We start from the raw sequence: 20,816 nt of genomic DNA on the forward strand, positions 1-20,816 counted from the left end.
GTAAATAAATTAGCAGCAAGATAAATAAAACTATAAAACTATCTATACACATTAATTCTGAATTTTGGTGTTATTGCTTTGTTTCTCAGATTATACCTAGTAGTTTCTCAAAGTAGAGAGTTAAGTTCGGTATGCAAAGAATGTCTGTCATTTCTCTGTATGCAATTTACACTTCCAATGAACTCATTTTTAGCAGCATTGTTTACAGTACTCATAAGAAAGTTAAAATCTATATTAAAAATTCTAGAACAATACTTAAAAAAAAAAAAATTCTCTTATTATCTTTAATTAGTAAAAAGTGATACCAAGCAGAAACAGCATATATTAGGTGTGGTAAGATATTGGCAGTAAAAACTCTTTTGCTTACATCAACATGAAAATATGGAACTATATACGATAGAGTTGAGACTATGAAGTACACCCGTTTAAGTATTCTGCTTATATGACCAGTGAAACTTAGTTTGTCATCAATACAAACACCTACATATACTGTATGATGAGTGCGTTCTACTTCTGCATCTTTAATTGAGATTTTAGTTAACTTACCTGATACAAGACCTTTTCTACGAAAACGCTTATTCAGTTGCAACAACTACATAATGCATCACAGATAAAGAAACTATATCCCAGTTGTTACTTGCCTTGATATACTTGAATGGCATATGAGGACAGCTGTCAAGTAGCATGTATGCATAAACCAGACTGTGGTTTCTATGATCCAACATGAGTACCCTTTCATATGAATGGGACATACTGACACACTTGATCTTAGTAATACAGCAAGAAGTGACAAACAGTATATTCACAATGACAGATGCTGACACAAATGACCACTGATAGCCTGCTTGTACTCACTCAATGTGATACATACAACAGTAAATATGAGATTTCTTCCAGCTTCCTCATCTTGAGATATCAAGTTTTAAAGGTTTACAAAATTTGACCACTGTTAATCTCCACAATAACAAAGGCCTCTTTTAGCCATGTGGTATACTTACAGACTAAATATGATATCTGTTCAGCTTCCTTTCTTGAACTTATAATTTTTACAAGGTTTTCACAACTTGAACCCTGTTTACCCTTTGACATTCACCCCAAAAATATAGGATATAATCAATATGATTCACATACATGCCAAATCTTACAATTTCCAAGCTTCCCTTCTTGAGATAGCGTGTTTGAAGCCAGGTGTCATACCGCACCCACAAGTATTAACGCATAGGTTTATTAAATCAGCAAACAAATTAAGCATTGATATTGAGATGACGCAATATGACAAATCATTTTTTTCTAACCCATACCGTCACGACTCTAAGTTTATGCTTAGAACTAACAATGAATGTATGCTATATCAAGTGAGCTGGCTTCCCTCATCTTGGAAAGATAATTGTTCTGCTTGTTTTAGCCAGTTTTCTGTTAATTAGTACCTATTCGTGTGACCAAAGCAAAGCATAGCAGAACAGAATTTAAAAAATTAGATGGTGAATGTAAAAATTCCATTTACCTGAAGAAAGACGAACTAACTGCCATTTACTGTCCTGGATGTGACACATGAGTTTATAGATTACAACTACCAAAGAACAACTTAATTTCTACGTGTGGTAAAATATATGCTTGTTATGTGAGACTTTTGTTGGAATTTTGTCACCTTTGAACTTCACAATCAACAAAAACAATCCCAGGATTTACTTATACCATCATTCTGACTGGAGTTCTCTGGGAACATTGCTCATGATTCAACCTTACAATGCCATTACTAAATGCATTATAAGATAATAGAAATACTAATTCTATTCAGTATACTAATTGTGTGCACATTTTCCTCCTTGCCAGGGGGAGAAAAACAGACCCTTTGATATATATGGAGAGGGAGGAAGTGTGTGTGTGAGAGGGGGAGGGGGGGGTTATGAATTGAATTGAAACCAATCTAGTGTAGTTTGAACAGAGGGAATGTGTGAATTAAATATTGCTTAATATAAGGACACTTATTGCCGGTTCCAAAAAGTGCTATCTGACGGCATTTATGCTTTGTTTTTCTTGTTGCTTGCTGTTTTAATCTATCTTGCACATATAAACATACTTAAACTTTAAGCGGGATTTTTTTTTTTCTGGAATTGTCTATCAGTGGGGGTGGGGGGACAAACAATAACGATATGCATGAAAGAAAGAAACCTTTTTATCATAAATTATCAATTTCTTGTTTTAACCACTGGTTGTTATACTCAAACACCTGATCATCTCCAACCTCATCATATTCAGCTTGGATAGCCTCCCTTCCTATCCTGGTGAAATGCTCTGACCCTTGGCACCAACCTATACTTATACATAAAGTTTAAAATTATTGACTGAATAGAGAAGTTAATAAGTAACCACATTCAAGCTAAAAAAATGCATGTTTACACCACATATCATATTGAAAAGATAATTGTGCATCAGGATCATTACTTTGGTAAGCTTTTGCGCAGTTGACTACAGGCTGCTTCAGCTTCTGTTTCGGTGCAACCTGTGACAAGGTGGTAGAGATGGTCCACAGCATGAGAGACAAGAACGTCATTGAGGTAATTCAGCCTGCAGAAAAGGACGCATGAATAGTAAGCATTGCTTCAAAGTTACAGAAATTAAATAGAAAGTAAATATTACTGTGAAAACATGATTTCAGCAATCATTACGAATGGGTACTTCAAATTAATGTATGTTGCAGCATTCGGTAATAACAAGGTGAAGCATTCAGACTAGCAATATTGTTTATTGCCACAAATGCAGATCTGATCCTCCATGAGCATGCGAGCATTCAGACTGTAGCAAATTGATCCCCAATTGTGGGTCTGATCCACCGTGAGCATGTATGGAGTATATTCAGACTAGCATGTTGTTTGCCCTTGTGGGTCTGATCCTCCTTAACCATGCAATAATTTATACTATAGGACGTTGATCACCCAAATTGTAGGGTCTGATCATCCTTGAGCATGCGAGAATGCAAACTATAGCAAGTTGATCGCCCTTGTACGTCTCGTCCTACTTGAGCATGTTAGATTCAGACTAGCAAGTTGATCACCTCATTTGTGGGGTCTGCTTGATCCTCCTTAAGCATGCGATTATTCAGAGTATAGCAACTTGAATCCCCAAGTGTGGGATCTGATCCTCCTTGAGCATGTGAGCATTCAGATATACAGTATGGCAAGTTGATAGCCTATTGAAGTCTGTACGCGTTCCTGTGTATTGTATCAAGGCCAAGCTTAGAGTGAGATCTGATCAAGTGTGAACTGTGACCTATGTGCAGCACTAAGCTCACGTCTCGACGTACGTCAGAGTTAGATCCAAATTTTCTGGCAGGACGGGCCAACAGTTCAAGCACTCAATCACAGAAATTAAAATTCATGACAAGGCAAGGCTTAGGGCGATAAACTTACAAACAATGATATGACCAGAAGGACTGGATCCCATTTTTCAATAAAAAGTTCCTTTAAATGCAGTGCTTAACCATTGAAAGTATACATATCATTACTATATAGCACCACAAAAGTTTGCAACAAGTAGCGAAACATCTAAAAGCGTTTGGCCGAGCGATGATGATAGGTAACAGGTAGAGCACCTTTATCATTAATATTAATCAATATTTGTTTCTGCTTGAATTTTGAGAGTTGCTTAAGCACTACAAAATTTTGCTTGTAACTGCCAATGTATACCACCGAGGTTGGTATCAGTAAGTGCATGATTATGGAGTGCATATAATCCCACTTTAATAAAATATTTAACACTTACTGTACTTCAAACTTTTTGAGTTTCTTCAATTGGTCATACAACTGCTTCGTGGAACTTGAAGAAAAACTGTTGCAAACAGATCTCTGTTGAATCAAAGCAAAGAACACAATCATAGCACACTGGAAACTTACTTAACCATGAATTGTAAAAATAGGCCTGGGGGGGAGTCTTAAAAAACAAATTTCCAGAGGACAAGAAATTCGGGCAAAAGTCCTGAAAAATTCGGGCAGCCTAATTGGAGAAACTATATATGTATATATATATATATATATATATATATATATATATATATATATATATATATATATATATATATATATATATATATATATATATATATATATATATATATATATATATATATATAATATATATATATATATATATATATATATATATATATATATATATATATATATATATATAAATATATATATATAAATATGCAGTAGCTTGCCCAAATCTTTTTCAAATATTTGCCCGACAATTCATTGATTTTCTTTATTTAGCATCATGATGCCCGAATATTTCCGTGTAACACCACCGTAAGCACAGCTCACCTGGGCTACCACACTTTTTGCGCGATCAATTTTTTTTCTAACTAGTCAACTGTATACCTGGACATCTCCGACATGAGTGTATATAAGAAACATTTTCTTTTTGATGGAATGGATGGTGGGGGGGGGGGGGGAGGGAGTGCCTACAAGCCTAGAAGTACAGGTTTATCATATTCTTTGTTACATTTTATACTGTTTTGTGAGACAAATTGCAGTCTCACCCGACACAGCGACATTATCCCGCCTACGTGTCGTTGAACAATGTATGTTTTTCTGGAGGTAGCTGAGTACTTTGTTAAAATAATAAATACGGTAACTAAATATGAGCTTAAAAAATATACTGTCCTATTTTCCTCTTCAAAGTGATGTAACCATTTTTTCTTCTTCTAATTTGCCAAAATTTTGGGGAAGTGTAAATTTCTAAAATGTGAGATTATAAAATAAAGAATGTTTATATGCAACTTGCAAGGCCTCAGATGTGCCGTTTCCGGCAATCTGAGAGGCTTTTTTTGCCAACAATTTTCTTGTACGCTATGCGCCAACCGATGGTGGCGCTCCGCTTAGATAGTGTCACGGGAACTTTCGGGCACAAAACTCTCTGCCCCCCAATCTGAAATGGTCCCGTACGCCTATGACCTCGGCCCACAACATTAGGCTTCTGTACTAAATGTGGTACAATTACATATCATATATGCGATCGTTCCAAGCTTCTGAAATATTATGTTTAGGAAGGTGCGTTAGTGTAGGGACAGGTTAGAGGGGAGTGAGGTAACTTTGGCATTTTTTTACTTCAAATGACCTGTATGACCTCCGACAAAATCAAACAGTTTCTGTTACTCAATGTTATGCACTATCTTACCAAGTACGAGATCTGCCCAAGCTTCCAATATTGAGATACCATGTTTACAAGGTTTCACAATATGACCCGAATCACCTTTGACCTCAAACAATACAATACGCTTGTTGTACTCAACAATGTACTCTTTTGCACAAACTATGGGATCAATCTAAGCTTCGATTTTTACAATGTGGGCGGTACAAAGACACGCACACACACGCCAGCATGAATGAATAGGTTACGATTATTATCAAAGCCAGGAAAGCTGCTCTTCAGAAGTTGAACATTAAATTGCAGAGTTTCAAACTGACATCACATAAAATTATCTTCTCAAAACTAAAACAAATGAAATTTAATTTCTGAAAACAATTGTCAGGAAACTGAAGTTTTCTTCTAATTAACTTATTCCCGTCTTTATTATTGTTGGCAATAATGGTTAATTTGTTAGGCCATTAAGTCGAAACTGATTTATTGTGTGAAGACAGCTACAGCACTTTACCCTCACATAAGCCAGCAAATACTCAGAACTGATTAAGTTGCTGATTATTTTTAAGGAAATTCTGGAGGAATCATGCCAATCCTCCTCCTCCCCACCCCCCCCCCAAAAAAATACTGCAAAGAAATCTTACTTGTGCAAAATTCTTTAAGTAAAATTGAATTGAATTTCTTCTTCTGAGGAAGGCCTGTGGTACTGTTAATAAGTGTGTACAGTACTTTCTCATTCACAGCCTTCACTTCATACGGCCCAATTAGCCAAGAGTTTTCGAGCTTCCCTCCTCTTCGGGCATCCTTTCTAGCATTCCGCACGAGAACACTGGAACCAACTTCGAAGCTCTGAATAAAATAAAATCCAGCAGATATACGTAAACATCATAATACAATGCATATGTTGCCATTCATTTAATTACAACTTCAATGTACAACATAGCATTATATAATTACCTTTTTTGGTGCCTATTATCCAAATTCTTTTTTTGCCGTTCTTGGGCTTTGCCAATATTTTCTTTCACAACACCTTTGATTATGTCCCGCGACTGTGACATGAGTTGAAAAACCCTCTCCCGCTGTGCATCGCTGCAGTCTGTAGTAGGAGCTTCTGGTTAGACAATGGAGTCTTCAGTGTCTACTGGTCGCAATGGCTCTCTGGATATATGAAGATAAATTAACATTCAATTATTCACAACACTTTGTTGACTGAAGAATAAATAAATTTTTATATATTTTATTTTCACTATTAAGACCATTGAACCAGAAATTTGAGTCACATCACATACTCAAACCAGCACAAATAAAAAACCCTTATATATATTCTGTGCTGTTATAGGTCCAACTTGCATACCAGTCAATTGTGATAAATATATAGTATATGAAAAACAAAACCAATGTCAGTGGCATTAATTGCATGTATCTTTTAAGTTAATGGGCATGCATTTACAGTTTAATGAATGTTCATATTTTGTACTTGCTGCAGAGTGTACCATATACAGGGTTAATATTTATTTGTTTAGATATTATAACTTAAATTGGGTTATTGATGGTCCTCTATTTAGCGTTTTTTCCCAGGACCTGGGATGTGTCAAATTAGATTTTATCGTACAGAGGACTGGTGTAGCTATGCAAGATTTGTCCAAACTCTCTTATCCCTGATTGCTTTTTCTCTGTATATGGCCTTAGCAAATGTAAATCTCTATTCAGCAATGGCAGGTTTAAATTATTACAAACCTTCCAAACATCACAGCAAAAGGTGAAAGACCTATTGAACCATGTTTGGCTGTATGGTACCCCATGAGAATTGAAGACAGCATTTCATCTCAGTCATGTTGGTTTTCATTGACAACCTTGATGAGTGACCTTTGCCGAGTTTGGTTGAATCTTTCATCAAGCCCATTGGTCTGTGGGTGGTAGCTAGAGGATTCTCTGTGGTCTACCCCTATCATGTCAAACAGGGACTTGTTCAGAGCATTAACAAATTCTCCTCTCTGGTCTGAGATGACAATTTTCATGCACCCAAATCTAAATAAATGGAAACATTTAAATAACTATTGTTAAAGTATTGATTACGAGTAATGTAATGAACTACTGGCATCTGCAGAATGGCTACATGGTTTAATCAGGAAATCATTTCAGCACTGATTTAAAAACAAAAGTAAGTTAAAAGCACTGACCATATCCCACTAACATTTCATTGACATTAACTTAAGAAACAACTTCTATAAATTCCTGTAACCATTTGGCCGCTTTCTGGGTCACAGTTAAAACAGTGCAAATGCAGGTCTGCATAACTAATTCCATGTAAAGGAGAAACAAAAGTAGATGGATATTTGCCTGGCCATGGTTTCAAACAGAAAGTTTGCAACAGTTTTTGCTGTTTTGTTTCTGTACAGCAACAGCCTCTGGCCATTTTGAAAAATAGTCACATAGGGTTTATATGATGTACTTATTTCCATTGATGGTCTCTGGAAGGGGTCCAATCATATCCACACCCATCTAAAAAAAGAAGTAAAATGGCATTCAGATCCATACACAATCTAATCATACGAACTGATGTTCAAGTGATTTATATCTGAGTTTTATAAAATGCTAAACATTCAATTGTTTTATTATTTTTTATTGTAACTCACACTGGAAGACTCTGTTACCAATTTTTTCTTCATTACCAAACCTATTACTGACTTGTCAAACCCAGCTGTTATATGGAAGTCCAATGGGAAATCTCTGAAGTGAGATGCAAGTCACATGCAGTGATCCATCTAGCTGACAATCTAGCTGGTAATTGTCACTAGGGACTATCATAGGCCTGGTAACCATTTTCATCCCCTTTGAATGTGGGGTGTGGGGGACAGATGTATAAGTACCTGGATGAGTGATTGATAGTTAGTCAGAAAATTGCCTTGGAATCTGTCAGTGAGATGACAGGGTTACACCTAACTGATGTAGGAAGCATACATTGGTACAACCTATACTTTGGTATCTATATATTGTAAGCATTTAGAAATGTTACAAATTAATCTTTGAAGGGAATTTGCAGAATTTTTTATATTAATGACAGAAATTCACACTGTAGAGTTACAGTATATGGAAGGAAAGACTTCTTGGTTATTAACCAAGTAGCAAATTTTACTTAAATAGATGTTGAAATAAGCATATTATGGGTTCATTGGGGATGAATTTTGGACAAAAGGCTATGGCTCTGTTGGTACTTTAGTTATGAACTGCATATGAATGTACGTACCTAGGACATTTTCTCGGATACTTCTTTATGACAACAATTCAAGTACTGAACTCTGTTATGTTCATGTGTCATTCTTGCTTCATATCACAATTCAGTTTTCTTTTCATTTTGAAATTCATATCAGATAATTATGAAGTCCTATGTAAAGGTTTTCCTGTTGCTTTAATTATACGCAGCTAAAAAAAAATACCAAAATGTGTTCTTAGCGAAATTTGTGTTTATGGCTGCAGTACATGAAAATTCCCGACAGTACTGCGAGTCATTAAGTCTACTGAATGTACCACAATCATGATCATCTTTAATATATGCTTAGTAAATTATAACTTTAAGAACAAATGAATGAGCTAGATCTTTCATTCTCTGGACAATCTCCACACATACTCCTTATACTCTTGCACTGGCCAACAAAGGGATGCAAACTTTAAGCATCGGTTGATAACTTGATATGCATATGGTGAATGACTTTGCAGTTACAATCATGCAAACAAATATTGCTTTGAGATGACAAAAAACAAAGTGATTTAGTGATAACTGTGCTGCTTGTGAACAGTATTTTCGACCCAGGCCTAGCATTAATAAGCTGAACGCATAAGGTGGTCCATATGTATTCCATTAACATGTAAGGCCTATGAGCTAGGATAGGTATTTGAAAAAAAAAAACATGTTACACAACTTCCATTGCAGATTCCATCAAAATCAGGTGTACATGTGCCTCCTGCTGAAATGCAGATGAAAATAATACTTAGGTGGTGAAATTGTCACCACTCGTGTCCTACAAGGACTCTTACAGAAATTGAAATGAACCTGATATTTCTATTGATTTAGCCACCTTCTCAGATCCCTTTCTTTCAAATTAGGGTCTTATACCAAAATACTCCTATCACTTGGTCAAATAAGTTCATGATAACATGTGGGATAAAACGAAAGCAAATTGTTGTGCATTTTTATTTGCTCTTTTTTCAATTGTTTCTCTCAACAACCAGCTATCCTCCTGAATAGAAATTTATTCACCCACCCTCAAATTTGTCAAAGCGATTACACTAGGCCTATATTAGTTTTTTAGGTCCATTCTGGTCACTATTCTAGCAATACTACAGTATATCACCAAGCAGTGTCTACATGTGATAATACATTGCAAATTTAATATAAATGATACAAACTTGGTCCATGGAGCTATAATCCCAGGTTTATAGCTCCATGGTTTAACCTGCACTAATTTAATTGCAACATTGTTTTGTGCATATATTAACAACCTTAATTACTGTGGAAGAATGTTTAATGAATATTCATACCATAACCATGTACATGTTTGCATAATTAAAATATCACCAGCAAAGAGGCCTATTAAACTTATTAAAAATTATTAGCCAACACAGCTAACCTTCTGACAATGAAGTGATGGGCAGGTGGCCAACTGATTACCTATAGCATATATTCGACCTGCTGCAGTGTCTGTGCACATCCCGGCACCAATAAATTAAAAAATATGGGAAAACCTCTAAAAAGAAAGAGATAATAAAGTAACACTCATTAATTTAATTGATCCTCCAAATGGACAAGACAGGGACCCCCCCCCCTCTCCCTTGCTACCTTGTGTTTTAACTAGTAAGGGGACTAATCCCAGGACATATCTTTCAGAAAATCTGAAAAGTCCTATCCTGAAGATTTCTTTTTTTTTTAACCTAGCAATTTCAAACACATAATCATTATTGAAATTAAAAGCTTTTATGCTCATGGTAGCATGGGTACACACTACACAGCTGATATGTAACTGACAGCTGATCTGGGAGTTTTGGCAGCTACCAGAGTAACAAAAATTATACCAAGTAGGCTTTATTTCAGAGATTGCCAATCGGAGTGGCTTGAATTTGAATAAAGCAAATTATTTGCAAATAGGGTTAACTCTCGAAGTCCTACTCTTAGGCTACAGTAGGCTAGCCTATAGTAGCCTAATACTATTCGTGTCTTGCCGACTAATTATGCATTACGATATTCTCTACCACTAATAAAGTTTAGACTTTTCAGTTCTACTCTTAGGTGATTACAAATAATAAAATATACCTATAATCTGCAAGGCCCAAATGGCCAATGCACTTAGTTCAAGTTATATGCATATCTATGGAATCATTTTCTTCAGTGGAAATAATTCCTAAAAGTTTTGTACAAATAAAAAATAATACACTTACCGCCAAACCCTTCTTGTAAGCTTTAATTTTGTGGGCTTTGGCCAAGGGCCTATCTTCGTTGCCATGTGGGCCGACGTAAACTAGATCGGCATCTCCCGTCAGTCTAAAACTCTTCGATCTTCCCCTTATCGATCTTTCTAGATTTATCGTAGACTTTTCAGGGTACAGTCCTGACGAAAGATACTTTCCAATGATAATGTAGGCCTACTCGTCATCGGTATCCAGGTCAGGAGAAGTCATCTTGTAATATCAGATCGGGCTAAGTAAGTTAACGGTCTCAACTCTTAATGCAATTACTGTGCGTGCATATATGCAGCTACTAAGAAATTGTGGGCCTGCGACATGTAACGACGTAGACGGCACATTCGGCTTACTTCACTGAGTAAACAGCAGTATACATTTTACAGTAGAATGCAGATACGCATGTCACACCTAGAACGTAGAGCGGGAGATTTCCACATTTCCCAAGTACTGAATAAAATATATTGACTCTGACCAGGGAGTTTTTCCATAACAACTCCCTGCTCTGACCCCGGATTTGACCTCCATGCTCCGGATGGCGGGGAACTATCACCGCCGCGTATCGGTTAAATACATTTACCTTCGACCTACATGGTTGATCTTTCTCCAACGTTTAGAAATTCCGACCTTCCAAACAACTACCCTAATGGTAGTAACGATTGATAAGCAGCAGAGTCAGACAGACATGACTAATTAGTTCGGAAGATAAGTTTAACATTCATTATGCAGCCTTCTGACAGTCGACGATCGAAATAGAGCGGACAGCGTCCCTCTGGAGTGTAGTCTCCATGATAATAATAACATTTTGCCGCCTCTTCCCACAACAGTCGACACTCGAAGTATTAGTTATACTCTAACCGAGTTTTGAGGGTGCATGCTGACCGATATATAACATTGTCAACCTGGTCTTCGCTAGTAAATTACCTCCTTTTAAGTAATAAGGGAACGTAGATAGGGCCAGAAATGTTTGTCACTCAACAGAACCACGTTAAAGCTCTTTGAAGAGAACCCGGACACTTTCCACGGTGGCGTAGAAAGCAAGGGAAAGTGTCCCTGAGACACTATTCACGCAAATGGGACACTATTTCCTAGTAATAAGTGTCCTACGGACGCCCGGACACTCATTACTGCCACATTGGCAATACATTTATGGGCCCTAAAACCACCCAGAAAAAAGTTTGCTGTACATTGAATTCTGACATGGCGGTCATCTTGAATGTATGCAAATTAGGGCCCTTAGGGGGGGGGGGTAACTTTGAGATAATTTTTGATATGATGTAGAGGGGACTCTAGGAAACTATTTAAAAAAAAAAAACCTTCTGAAGCAATTTGTTCTAGGTATTTTATAATTTGACTGGACTATCAGTTTATTTGGCCCTGAGGGTATGGAATACTTTATTCAGTTCAACATGTAAGTGTAGATGTTAGTTTCCTCCTATGTCGATGTTGTTCTGGTGTTTTCAAACTTTGTTGTTTTCTTTGTATTATAAGTATAATTTTTTTTCTGAAATTTCACAGCTTAGGTGATTATTTGCAGGGATTTAGTTCTCCAACCTGGTTTATTCAGCAACTGTGATAACATTTAAGTGATTATATTAGTTACATAATATATGGATAATTTTCTTGTGTTTTCAAACTTGTGTTGTATTCATTCTATTATATGTTAAATGTTTGTGAAACATCACATCTTTTAGGTGATTTTTACACGACTTAAGGTTTCCAACATGGTTTGTTAAAAAACTGTGTCACATACAGGGGATGGTTAAGGTTCTTGAAAATTCTTTTTTATTACCTCTACCATATAATACTTTGTTACATTTGTTTATGTAACTACGTTAGGATTTTGAGAAATAAGACAGTTGAATACAATTGAGTTTATAAGGGTTTTAAACTTTCATCATGAATTATACAACACATAATAATTATCGACTTTAAGTTACTTCAAAGTAATGCTGGCTGAACGTTGAAAAACATTCTGAGTGACTCGTTGATGAGAAAAAAAACATTTAGGCGAAGAAAATAAAGGAAATTGTTTTGGTTGTCTGATAAGAATATTGGGAAATACCCCATTTATTGGTTCATTTTACAAGTATTCACTAACTCAAAAGGATTTAAAAATCATGTGTATGCTTCACCTGCTCAATATGTAGCTAATGTCGTCTGTCACTTGAACTTGGGCTTATATTATATGCAAGCCCATAGCCAGTGGGGATCATGTGACGTCGCCCACCTAGAATCCCCCCTCCAAAAAAGGAAAAAATCGAGAAAAAGAATAGTACATTTCATTATGTAATGGCTCCCCTGCAAAACTGTGTGGCCTACTAATAACATATTATGCACATATACCTATTTGGATGCACTGCTGCTAATACTGTATGTATCTACGATGTTCTTGTTCGCACGTTTATCCTAATTAGCTGAAAGTTATGTAAAGAAGTCTTAATAAATGTCATAGTTTATTTGTATGTAACATGTATTTTAATTTCTTTCTCTGACGGAAAGAGGCGTCCTTGTCAAAGAGCCAATGTTTGTTCCCACGTTGAGGCCATACCAAAGTCTTGAATTGCTGTACCTGTTGCAACATTGCTTTACACTCAACTTCATAGGATTGGGAAAAGTTATATCAAATTTGCTAAACTGGTGTTTTTGACACTATATTGAAACATCAACAGTATACATACAAGTCTATTATTTACACAAGTGTGTGTGTAGTAGCTGCTTCAAAAGGTAAGCTAATATTACACAACTGTTTTGCAAAAAGATAAAAGACTTGTGGTGTAAAAACAGTGCCCTGCTTGACTTGGTTAAAATGTGCACAATGGGGTACAAACGGGAACATGATCATGTGCAAATTTTACACAATGCTAAAATAAATGGTAAAACAATGGTAAAATACTTTACACATTGTGTTGTAAAGTATTACTTCAAAGGAATGTTAAACTTTGCCAAAACATTAAGATGTGTAAAGTTTTACACATCTGTCGCCCATGTTCCTTTTTTACACCATGCATGTGTTCCCTTTTACCCCATGTTGAGAAATGATATTTCAGTGTAAGAAATTTGTATTTCAATTAATGTGTCTATCTTTATTATTCTTTGGGCAACAATACAAATAAAATGGACCGGATAGCAGTTATTTTCCAACGATAAGCAACTATATTTTCAAGTGCAACAAGCACCTGTTCTCATACTACTCGTCTGGTGGCTTTTTTTTTTTGCATATGAACCAGTAACGATATCTTGATTACAAAAATGTATTTCAAAACTTTTGTTAGCTTTGAGAATGGGTATACAGGTTTAATGATGATTTCATCTTATATATCAAATATATATACCTTTGGTTAGTTGGCTGGCGTCTATCTTGGCGCAGAGAGCTCTATGTCCGGTGGACAGAGCGAAGTAATCGTGATAATTAGTTGAGACTAGTGGAACGCTAGTAGTTGTTACTCAGAGTTCAACGCGTTTGAGCGATCATCAGACAACGATCTTGTTGTACCCCTGGAATATATAACCCAGGCAAGTTGATTCATCAGGGATTATCGTCGGGGATTATAGATGATTATCGGCGTACCGCTCTTTTGTCGGCATTTGCTCCTTTGTCGGCGTCTAGTGGGCAGGATTATCCGTTGGCTGCGGTTCTTTTGGTGGTGTACTGCGGTTGGGCTGGGTAAGGTGAGGTCATGTGCGCCAATTCTGAAGTTGCTTATGTAGAACTTGTTCTCGTGGCGGCACTTTGGTATGTGTTCATATATCTGATTTGTAATCGTTTTCCAATCACTAAATTGAGAAAGAACGGTAGGTTAAATAAAAATGTGACAAGTAGGATAAGTTCACATCTGTCTCGTCTTCTAGTTTTTTAATACTAAAATAAACATATTACTACTGACAGCTGAGAAGAGTTATGTGGTTATTTCGTATAAATTATCAATCAGGTGATGACTGATTCACTACTCTCCTTTGTGTTATGTTTTCCTAGTATCTGTTACACCATTCTATCTCTGCTGAGTCTCCGATCTCAAAATGAAGTGAAGTTAGAGGTAAAGTTCTAAAAAGCTCATATAAAATCATTAAATTGATTAGTATTATCATTATATACAATAACGTCATGATCTGATGTTGTTCTCTCTTGTTAATATTTCGATTCATTTTGGTAACATTCAATGTATTTAATTAATTACCCTTAATGAATACAAAGCCACATCCAGTGGACGGCATTACTTATGAATGTATATCAATGTATTGAATTTTGAAAGCGCAACCAAGGTGATGTTTATCATAAGAACAGTTAATCAGTGACATGGTAACTGCCGGATGTTATCTTGGTCATGACTATTCAATATACACCAGTACGGTCTGTTATTTAAGCACAACGCTACACAAAAGCAATGTTTTTAAGTGCAGACCTTTAAGACAGTTTCATAGTACATACGATTTAAAGTGTTTTAATTTTTTATTTTTATCGAATGCCATGATTCTTTAAATAATTTAATCAGAGCTCATTAAACAACAATCAGGACAGAAATGATGTTAAATCGGATCTTTTCTGTCCTCTCCATGCCCACCAAATTATTGCAATCAATATATGTCTACTTTGTATCTGTGCTTGACCTAAAATTGGTCGATACACTAAGTGAAAGAAGCGAAATTAAGTACGCCATATTATATTGTCAAGTTGTTCAAGTTAGAAAGCTCGCTTGGTTTAAAGTAAATCGTAACCCTGCGCCATTCTTCTTTGAGAATAAACCGCATTGGAACGTCGACAAGTGTAATGCATCAAAAAATGATATCATTCAATGCTTCCTTTTATACCAAGGACTTCTTATTTGTCAAATTGATAGTTTAACGCAAATCATTTTTACTGGTGATATCTAAGTAACGGAATGTTAAATGGTAAATTCACCAGTAAAGTCTTCGTCATATTTGTTTCACTTCTTTGAAACCTACAAATCAGTTTGTTGAAAGTTTATATCACCAAACAACTAGCTAATAAATTGTAAATTAATACGCCGATGGTATTCTGAGAAATGCTTGACCAAAAATAAAACACATACTATTTAACACACAAACATATCAAACATATTTAAATATGTTTATACAAGTGTATGTTATGTCCGTACCACTGAACGGCACCAAAGGATCACTTGACCATACAGAACTTTTGAAGTAAAACGCTAGTAGGTCATCTCAAACGTTGCCATGACAACGATTCTCACAGTGACTTATAGTTTCATATCAAGTTCCATTGGCAAAAAAAAACTTACCATATATAAACAAGAATCCCAAATGTACTGAGTATATCCGAATCTAACCCAAATTAAACAAAATAACGTTTTCTCAACAAGAACTCTACTTAATCTGCCAAATGAAGCAACTAAACACGGTGATTTTAGGTATCCGTCTAAGCTGTTTAATTTAAGAACCGCCGTTTTACCATTGGCATGATTGTGAGCACCATTGTAAGAACTCCAGCTCCAATGTAATAGGATGCGTTTAACATGTATCTTCGTTTACCACGGTTCAATGACCATCCGTTTCAGATATTCGAAGAGCCGTAGATTTATCCATGGTTTCCTGAATGGTTGTGCTGCTCGAGTACAGCTGGCTATTTTCTTTTTTTTTTCTTTTATTTGTCGAAATGAGTTGATGTTCGCAAAATAAAGGAACCTAGTTGTTTTGGTAGTATGCGGTTGAGTGATTTCTCTGTGGTCGATACGCATAGACATATGAACTAGTTCCAGGTATGACAAATACCCGATTGTCGAACTGTAAGGATTTATTACGGAGACCATTTTTGCGTTGTTTTTGTTATATATAGATGAGAAGACTACCACTATAGTAAGAGATTACAGTAAACTTAGGTGACGAAAGCCTACTGTATTTCCACGCGTTGACGTTACTTTTACTACTCCAGGTTCCACAATGCATAATAAACAATTCTAACGATTTAAGTTGGGCCTTACATCACTTTATTTCGTCATTTTGTTCTGAATAATAATGAGAGGTGGAAAGGCAATAAGATGATTTATTGGGTTATTTAAAATGCAACGATGTTTTATATTTTCTACGACACATGCAAAGACTCGTTTAAATACACAAGACTAAACAAATTGGACGAATATAAAAAAAAAATTAGTAAGATAAAACAGTGAACTTTATATTAAAACGACCATTCTCTTTCTTTTACGTTTAATCACAATGCACATTACCCCAGTTTACGATAGCTGTTATAATCAAGCACTAGGTCCATTATCCCGGTACACGATAGCTGTTAATATTCAAGCACAAGGTCCATTACCGGGGTATACGATAGCTGTTTGTAGTTAATCACAAGGCCCATGACCCTGGTATACGATAGATGTTTATATTCAAGCACAAGGCCTATTACCCCGGTACACGATAGTTGTTTATAATTAATTACAAGGCCCATTACCCCGGTATACGATAGCTGTTTATATTCAAGCACAAGGCCCTTTAATCCCGGTATACGATAGCTGTTTATAGTTAACATTGACTTTGTTATGTTTTTTTCTGGTAAGAAGGATACGGGATACAAAACACGCAAACAATATTCATATCTTACTAAATTGCCTCCTGACCTCCTCACAATACTCTGTTGGACCAGAAATCAACTTTGGTTAATGTTATAAATTTATGTGAGTTTGACTAAATTAGTTGTAAAAATGATTCGTGGTTTTGCAAGAAAAAAACACGAAATATATGCATATATTATAAGCAGACAATCGAGGGATATATCGAAAGCCATTTTATAACAACAGTGTATATTACATGTGTATGCGTATAGCAGTGTCTTTCAGGTCATTTATTTTTCATTACATGCTGCCTTCTCATCTGCTGCTGGCACTGTATATCGTCTACTTTTTTATGTTTTTTCCAGTTTTCGAAAACATGCGTGTTGGTTAATATCCCTCCCAATGAATTCCAGGTCTCGTAGCCTGTAAGGCAGAGGAAGGGGGGGGGGGCTCTCTCGTATGCTTCATGTAAGTTATATGATTACCTGCTGATTTATTTTAGTATTCCAACATCAGTACACCATAGTGACTGCATATGATACTTGTAACATGAACTAAAGTAACACCTATGAGATTCATGAGGTATCTTCCATAAGTAACATTTTAAGGTATTGCAGATTTTGAAAAATTCCGACCAGTTTGCGCTAAGTAATATGTACGGTGCCGTATAGTCTACAGTGAAATATGCCTTTATTTTGAAATGTTTAGAATAATACCTTAATATAATTAGTTACACATTCACGTAAAATATGAACTGAGCTAACTACATCTGAACTCTAGTTTAGGATTAGGAATCTGCTAAGAACGAATTTTAATTGTATTCGATATTATGTTGCATATTAATGCTGTCTATTCTAGTCTCTTGGTGGACCGACCACGCAGAGTATGACCCCAACCTTCAATCTGGCCAATGGGTGGTATGTATAAAGTTGTTTACTTCTCGTTTCATCCATACAGTATAAAAGTTTAATTCTCAGTTACCAACTATCGGTGTCAACTGATAAGGTTGTTCTCTGTCTGTAAAATGAGCATTGTCTGTAGCAGTATATTCCTAGCAATTAGATAACACATGATATATATCATTGCTGAGTTGATTGAGCAAATCACACTATAGGTCAATCCTCACATCCAGACACCTTCTTTTTGCGAAAGTAAAATGCTGTATTTGTCGTACTAAAGTACATGCATACGCGTTTCACAACTCCTTAATATTGTCCGCGCTGGTAGTTGGGTGTAGGTGGGAGAGTCTGGGGGTGGAGGAGAAAGGATAAGACACGAATTGTGGGGTATCTGTCTATGTCTAAACTAATTGACTCTAAACATTATCATTTTCTTCTCACCTCATCGACGTACACCCATCTCACTGGATGATAACCTTGAATATACGTAAATGTTATTACCAACACTGATTTGGAGTGTAAGCTATGTTTAGTCATCCATAATGCAATAACAAGATTGGACCTGTAGAAAAAAAAAAAAAAAAAACTTGCGTACTAAGAGGACAGGAATATGTACCCCGTGGGCAGCACCGTATTTGAATTTAACGTTAATAGGTCTAGATTTGGGTCAAGGCTTCATCGAAAAATAAAATTAGGTTATTACTATGTGCCATAATTACATTTGTTTAAAACTTCCCCGGACGAACCTGTCATATTCGGTAATCGGTTTAGAAATGCTATAAGAAGTGATTAGAAAAAAAATATGGTCTAAGGAATTGATAGTCGGAAAACAACTGCTAATATAGGTAATAAAATATCCCAGTATGGATAAGAGCAAATCATCCTCATTAATTCAGCCAATATAGAGAAGCGGGCATTTAGCTATGCCCAGGCACGAGGTCTAGAAGGAATTTCAATCGCTTTCTTTTGTTCCCGTGTCACCAAAGAAAATTTCACGTTACAGATATGTGTTGGTATATTCTTTCTTAAAATGCCCCTGTATGTGATAACAGCGTAATTATACTCCCCGCCCTTGTCATTTTGGTCTTCAACTTGGAATTACCCTCCCTATATAGTGTTACCACTCCATAGTTGTGTAGCAGAGGTATGCACTCTACTTCACATACAACCGACCATTCCTTTTCGTCCAATATTATCAATCAAAAATGCATAATGTACATATTATTAATACAAACTAGTTAATCGACTCCACCAACAAAAAACAAAGCAACTATTATAATTGTATTTATTTGAAATGGTTGCGTGTCATGGTTGTTTGCTAATAAACAGGTAAACGGAACATACAATTTATATTAATCATTGATATATTTCATACCTTCCAGAATATTTTTTGCTGAAACATCCAGGCATGAATACAAACATGGATAAACTCATCAACAGAGACAAGTAGACAACCATGCACATTGATTCAAAGCCGCTATTGTTTCTTTGGATATATAAATATCGTGAATATTTTTTCTTCATGATGGACATTCCGACCTGTTGATCTGCTCATATTAATGATGAATGTAATTTATAAAAAATTATGGCTATTGTATTCTATGGTGATTTGTATTTACTCGTTCCTAATTGATCTAAACAACATATTTCCTGTTTCGGCTTATGGCTGTCACGATGATGTTGATGAAGTCAAATATTACTTGGTCTGATCACATTCTCCCTGTTATATCATTACAGTACCGGGATACTGAACAGGAGATAACAGATGTAGAATATGTTGCTGAGGTAGAATGGGAAGTATGATGTAGTACAATACATACGCTCTGTGGTTTGATCTTACTGTACTCTAGAATATAGAAAGATGGTTGTCATTTAAAACACTTTGCACAATTTTATTTCAATGCGAATTCACATACACAATTTGTTAACAGAGGGATCGGAGTAGTAAGGCTTTCTATGTCATCAAGGTGGCTATTGGAAATACTGGTATGGTGTGCAGTAATAATTCCGTTTCCGGTTGCCTTACTGTTTTGAACGCAAACATATTTATAAAGTTGTCTTTAGTGAGGGAGGGGGTGATGAAGTATCATTAGAACTAACAAACGGGATCTGTAAAGGAACCATAACGAAACAAAATAAAACAAAGTGAAACTTGTAAACGTCCTGGCCGAATTCAATTAAACGGGTCCCTGAGCATCATCATCCACACCCACCAACAAAAACAGCAAGACAAAATCATATGCATGCATACACAAAACACATACAAACACATAAATACAAACAAAAAACAAAATGAAACGAATAAGTGAATCCAACCATCAATTTTTAACTTTACCGACAATCCGTATGAACGACAAAACTGAGATACTTAAACGAAAGGACACAATTTCCAAAGTTTCCCTGTGCTGAAATAAATCAATAGAACAATTTCAGTAGTTTCACACAATTTGTATTTAAAGATGCGTAAGTGACCTGAACGTTTCTTCGCTTACGCTTTCATCTCGGGTGTTAAGTCCAGGAAGGCGTTACACGAACGATCAAACTTTACGTGGAAAACTTGCCTTATGTATAATACTTGCATTATACATTAGAATTCCGCGTTACATTGGTCACAGTGCGCTGATATCAGACAAAGACGTTAGAATAGCGATGAAGCTACACTGACCACATCAAAACGGCGAAACAACTATACTTTGCGAATAAGATATTAATTTTGTATATTTTGGAAGATATACGTTGTTGATGGGTGTCTAAGATACACTGGTGATGTTATTGTTTTGTTTGAATATGG

General features: G+C 35.9%; 1 protein-coding gene and 2 long non-coding RNA genes across 3 annotated transcripts in view; all 3 read right to left on the reverse strand.

Moving 5' to 3' along the window:
• The window catches only part of LOC139982120 (uncharacterized), a 671,468-nt gene that overhangs the window by 172,847 nt on the left and 477,805 nt on the right, over window positions 1-20,816 (reverse strand). The window lies entirely within an intron of this gene.
• LOC139983425 (uncharacterized) lies at window positions 2,322-6,253 on the reverse strand. Its single transcript, XR_011798666.1, has 4 exons — window positions 6,100-6,253; window positions 5,787-5,991; window positions 3,763-3,845; window positions 2,322-2,568 (listed from the first exon to the last, which is right to left on the reverse strand). It is a non-coding gene; the product is annotated as an uncharacterized lncRNA (long non-coding RNA).
• LOC139983078 (uncharacterized) lies at window positions 6,284-10,874 on the reverse strand. Its single transcript, XR_011798501.1, has 3 exons — window positions 10,576-10,874; window positions 6,880-7,644; window positions 6,284-6,300 (listed from the first exon to the last, which is right to left on the reverse strand). It is a non-coding gene; the product is annotated as an uncharacterized lncRNA (long non-coding RNA).

This window comes from Apostichopus japonicus, chromosome 16 (genome assembly GCF_037975245.1).
Source record: "Apostichopus japonicus isolate 1M-3 chromosome 16, ASM3797524v1, whole genome shotgun sequence".
In the NCBI taxonomy this organism is placed as follows: Eukaryota; Metazoa; Echinodermata; class Holothuroidea; order Aspidochirotida; family Stichopodidae; genus Apostichopus; species Apostichopus japonicus.